This window comes from Nesoenas mayeri (genome assembly GCF_963082525.1).
Source record: "Nesoenas mayeri genome assembly, chromosome: 4".
Lineage (NCBI taxonomy): Eukaryota > Metazoa > Chordata > Aves > Columbiformes > Columbidae > Nesoenas > Nesoenas mayeri.
In genome coordinates this window covers 44,434,745-44,440,744 of record NC_137540.1, presented here as the reverse complement: position 1 = coordinate 44,440,744, position 6,000 = coordinate 44,434,745, and positions in this window count along the sequence as shown.

The following is a 6,000-nucleotide window of genomic DNA, read 5'->3' as shown; positions in this document are numbered from 1 at the left end:
TGGCTTTGTTGACCTCCTTCCATTTGAATGAAGATGCTATAATAAAATTACGAACCTGATTCTGAATGTTCCAATAGGAAAAAAAATTCTGAATGATTCGCTTGTGTATCTTCAGTTCTGCATGGTTATCATTTGGTATATGACAAAGTACAGAGTGAAATACAAAATGTGGCTAAAACAAGTTCTGAAAATCAAATCTTGATCTTTGCTTCTTCCAGTGAACAATCTGGAGCCTTTTCATCTGAGTCCTGATGACATTACTTGAGTGAAAAGTCCACTCTCTCACTAGGCAAAAGTCTTCTTGTGTTTAACTTGATTCCACTTAAAATAGTCACAAAAAGATGGCTAGCATAACTCATTTGCTGATTTGTGGAAAGTGCTGGGTTGCATATTGTAGCAAAATACAAGCTGTACCAGAGTTCAATATCCTGCAATTACATGTCAACAGTAGCCTTCCTAGAAATACAGCCCAGAAATAACCGCACATCAGATGTTAAATAAGAAATCAATGCAGACAAAATTGAGGATCTAGGAAAAAAAAGAAGATAGTCACAAATATTAAACAACAAATCACTACTGAGTTTATTATTTAAGAGGGCTTCTTCAATTTTTTTTTCTTATCAATCGATCTGACTTTTGTTATAAATGGAGAATCATGTCATTGCCCAAGGTCTTGCTTCTTGCAGCTAAAACACCTGATGTTTGCTATTATAAGACATTAGAGAAGACAGAAAATGTAAATGTACTGCAGGGTTCCAGTGTCTTGACCAGGCCCTGTAAATTGTGAAACCATAACTCTTTACCATGTTATGTGTGTCCCTGAATTACTAGCCTGGAGTGAGGTCTGGAGATTTGGCCATACCATTTTTTGCTGACTGCCTCTCTTTGCTCAAAATAATTTGCTTTTTCAATGAACACTTCCCATCTCCACAAGCTACACTCCATGGATCAGAAAAGCCCATTTGTTGAGTAAAAGACAGAGTTATACTGGGCAGACAAGATCTTCCTTCCTTATAATTCTGAGTGCTTTCCTAAGTTTTAAAACACCTCCCAATACTGATTTTTAGGAACACAACTGAAAACAATTATTCCTGACCCCATCTTACAAGTAAAAACCTTAAGAAGGGGGAGGGAGGGGTATAAAACATAGGCTGCTTGCAGCACGACTGGGAAAAATGGGGAGAGAGTTTTACAGCGCACTTAAAAACAATTAGTAAAACAATTAACTCACATTCCTAAGAAGCTGCTTGATTTTCAGAGAGGCAATACACAGAAACACATAATATGTACTGTAAAACTCGCAGATAGCAAACATTAGCATTCTCTACTGCTAATTTCAACACCAATGCTTCCTTAGCTTCTAAGTTTTCAACCTGCTCATTGATGGCCTCTTGGAGATGGTCAATAAATTGCATGTAATTATCACTGGGACCCTGATTAATAGTTGCAAATGATTTGGCCGCACTGCTGGTCCCAGGCACCCCCATCACAGCTTGATATGCGAGGTCTGTTGTCTGCTTCAGGATTTCAGAAAGTTATCGTGCCTGTATAGTGTCTCTTCCAGAAACGCACAGGGTCCCGTGGTTTAACTGTAATCGAAACTGGGGGTATATCCCAGCTTTTTGGTAAGTTCGGTTTACGCTCTGAAACTCTACCCCCACCCTCAGGAGCAGCGTGGGAGGGAGGCGGGGGCAGGTTGTGGGGACCCAAATCTGTAGAAATTACGTTATTTGGCTCAGTCTGGCTCACCACGGGGGGGTCCTCCCCACCTAAATCTCCAGGCAAGGGGGGATAGGAAAAAAAATGTCCATTTTTTTTTCTTCCGCGACTGATAGCGGCGGGGCAGAGGGTTGAACTGTGATCAGTGGCGGTGACGCAGACGGCGGAACCGCGGTTGCTAATGATAGAGGAGAGGTTTGAGCCGTAATTGATGACAGCGGAGCGGTCGGCCGAACGCACTGCTCCGACTGGTGCTCCGACTGGATCTCTGAGGGCCCATCCTGAGACCATAACACTGTTTTTTCATGTGAGTCTTTCATAGCTTTTAACTGATCTCGGGGCCACACATATGTATACGACTCTTTCACAATTTTTTTCCTGATCTCGGGGCCACACATACATACGCTCCTCCTTTATTCCTTTTAACTTTTCAATTAAGTGCCGCGGATCTTTATCCGTATCAGACAATATGGACTTGGGCGGTTTTGACGGCTCTTTAGCAACAGGGGGGGTCGGGGTAGTACTTAATCTTGCTTTTTCCTCCAAATCTGGCCCAGAAGAGCCAAGAAGACCATCCCCCTCGGCCGCCTCTGCCTGTTGCTTTTTTAACTCTTTCAGAGTATCTAATAATAAGCGCCATGTCGTTAACAGTTCAGTTGCTTCCTTGGACCCTTGGGTAGCACTATCAAACAATTTATCTCCCAAGTCCATCCATTGTGACACACTAAATGCTGTCACAGGATTAACCTCTAAACCTTGTGCTTTGCCCCATCGTAACATTTTTCTTAAAGTCAGTTCCGGAAGGCTAACACCCTGCTTCTTCAGAAGCAGCTTCCATGTAGATAATATAGTACCCTCTTCTTTAGATAAGTTTCCCCCCATGTTCCCGGTAGCTCACCTCCTCCTTAGCGAGGTGTCTTTTCAATCGATCCGGATCTTCGGCAGCTCTCCTTGGCTGTTCTTATCAGCTGTACTGGGCTCCGTCTTCACAGCTCTTCGGCTGTTCACAGCTTTCCGCTGTCACCTTGTGAGGCGAGATCCTCTTCAAGCAGGATCACGTCGGGGTCACCACATGTCGCGGTTGAGACGAACAAGCGACATGGACTAAATTCTTTCAAGATGAAAGTAATAGATGCCATTTATTGCTACAAGTGCATTTTTATACAATTCTGCCAGTTCATGTGTCTTTTCACTATTGGTTACAAGTTACAGCACTAACATCTCATTGGTTAATTTTTCTATCATCCATGTTATTCTTCTATCCCCTTCTCTCTCACAGGTATCTCTCTCCTCTCTCCAGATACTCCTTTACTCCCATCCTTCACAAGGGTAAATCTTAATATCTCAAGGCTGATCTCTACTCTCATATTTTCTGTCAAGGATTCCACAGACCCGCTGCAGTTTCCCACAGGTTTTGTTTGGTTTGGGTCTGTTGGGGTTCAGGAGTTGGTTTTTTGTTTGTTTTTTTGGGGGTTGTGGGTTTTTTTAGAAAGTGAGTTCATTTAGTTTTTAATCCATGCAAACTATGAAGATCATCTTTTAAATATGGTAGGATTCACCAAAGGCTCTTTGAGTCTTTTACCTGCTGGAAGAGGAGTATCAATGAAATGGCAGGTTGCATCACACATGGCAAGAGGATCTGTATGCAGCAGTGTTCTAACATCTTTACATGACTGTTTGTCCTTTGCAGCATGAATATTATATTCAGGAAGGCAGGCAGATATCTAGTAAGCACCACTAGTCCACCTCCTGCATGTGTCCCAAACATGCAGCTTTCTGAGCTCAAAAAGCAGTTTGTTATCAAGGTGGCTGGAAACTTCTAGTTCTCCTGAGGCAGTCCTAAATGTACTTTCAAGCAGCACCACCCAAGAGATCACACAGAGGGTTTGTTGCCAGTTTTCTTCATAACAGTTGTAAAGCATGATCCATAAACATTCACATGCTCTACTTCTGTCATCCCAGTAGAAAGTTGTGTCCTTTCTGTCATCATACAAAAGGGATCTTTATATGATATAAGGATATCAACTTCTCACAGCAAGGTGGTCATATTTCACAGATCCAGCACCACCTCACAACTAGCATAATTGGTATTACCCTATATGAACTATTACTCAGAAGTAATATTTGGGTTTATTGTTCAGCCACCACTTTCATACTATCAGCAGATACCTACCCATTAGGACAAAAATCACAAACAGTTACTATGCACATGTAGTTTTTATTAAACAGTATTTTACTGTCCCATTACTTTATCACGAAACCATTCTTAAGTCCTACAGAGTTAAAAACAAAAAATAAACAAAACAAACAGACAAAAAACCCTAAAGGGTTGTTGCGGACCACAACTGACTGACTACACACACCACTTGACTCAGGTTAATAAAAGCACACACTCGACACAACACAAGGTATCTAACACCTACTCTACAGGCAGAAAGTTCCTGTTCTTTCAGTATTGATTTCCTAAATATTTCTTTCCTTAGTGGCCTCAGATTGCTTCAGAACCAATTTTCACAGCAAAAGACAAGGTGACCGCCTTTTCAGAACAGCTCTGAACACAAAGACTACGGGATTACATCAGAGCTTACTTGGCAAAGATACTGTGTGCATCATTAAACGGGGATTTTCCACTTTGGTAACCTTGTGTCAGTATTTGAGGTCATACGCTTTTAATAATGAGTTTCTTATTACAGTTTTATCCAGTTGTTGCCTCAACTTTTTTTCTCATTCCCATCAGAGATGACAAAGAAACCACAATTTGAGATCATATTAAATGATAAGACTATGGTACAAAAACAAAGCACAAGCAAAAATATTAGTCATTGTAGACAGATGTCACAAAAATTATCTCCTTATGGAGAGAATTTTTATAGTTTGGTCAGTTTTTAAAACCATTCCCACAACACAGATCCCACAGAAGAAAAATCATTATTATTAGTTTTCATTTGTTTTGAAAGTCCTCAATTTAAGGACATAGCTTAACAAAACACATGAGGTATGTCTCCAGGTTTCAACTACATATCGAATATCCTGAGAAAACATTCTGGGTGCAAAACTTGTATACCTGCAAAGTTCACATTACCAAGTACTCAAAAGTGTTAAACAATTCCTTAACTTAGAGTCTCTTTGGAAGACGTTCCACTTGTTTTATGTCTACTAATGTAGGAAGGTAGGCTCAAAAGTTCTCATTATAAAGAAAATAATTTTTATAATCACCCCTGTAAACTTAAATTATTGTTATTATCTAGCAATGAAACCTGTCTTTGAAAATGAAGGCTGAAGAATGTAGCCATATTATTGTTACATTACTTTTGTTTTCTTAACAGAAAAAAAAAATGTAGGTATTACAATTAACTGTCAAGGTCTATGATTTCATTTATGTAAACTAAGCAGGTAAATCCTATTTTTTTTTTTAAATAAGATCCTCAGAAAATGGTAAAAGCTAGATTTATCAGAATGCAAAGGATTTTGCAAGTTCAAGGAAGCCTCTAATTTACTTGGAAAACACAGAAATTCTTTTCTCTCTTTTCTGATGTTCTATGAAGCATAGCAGGATCTCGGGTATTAAGCCACTAAGTTGTTAATAGAGCAAAAGGAAAACAACAACATAAAATAATCTGTAAAGGTCAACAAAACCAATAAAGACAGATCACTCCTTTCTTACTGTGCAACACATTAATCATTACAGGTGGACCAGTCCGTATTAGCTGTACCAGCTCTGATTTTCAGCTTCTCATCCAGTTCCCCGCTGTAAGTACCCACAGCCCCAGAACAGCTTAAAGGTGATACACACCTAAAAGCCCCACCACCCACCATGGTGGCAAGAGCAACTGCTGCTCCAGCAGGTAAAGACAGGGGTGTGGTTATTGGTGTGCGCCCTTCTTTGTACAGTGCCAGGGGTCACCCTGGGGTAACACACACCAGGCAAAAGATGTGCCAAAGCACAGGACAGACCAGTTAGAGGACCTCAGCTTGGTCTAGCACCAGCTTTTCTTCTATGCTTCCAAAAGCCATGGAGCATTTGTTCTCCAGCTTTGTGGCTTGTTAAAGATTTTGACCTGTTCTGAAGATACAGTCAGAAACATTCACAGAAACTTTCACAATTCCATCACTTTAATTCCTCTTTAACATCAATTAGCAAGAAATTACTTACATTGCCTTCAGGACCCTGTAAGGAAAGAGCAGACTAGCTCATTGTTTCAGCTTTGACTAACACAGTAAAATCTGGTCAACTGATCATCCCAGAGGAATTGATGGTAAATAAGTATCCATCAGTAATCT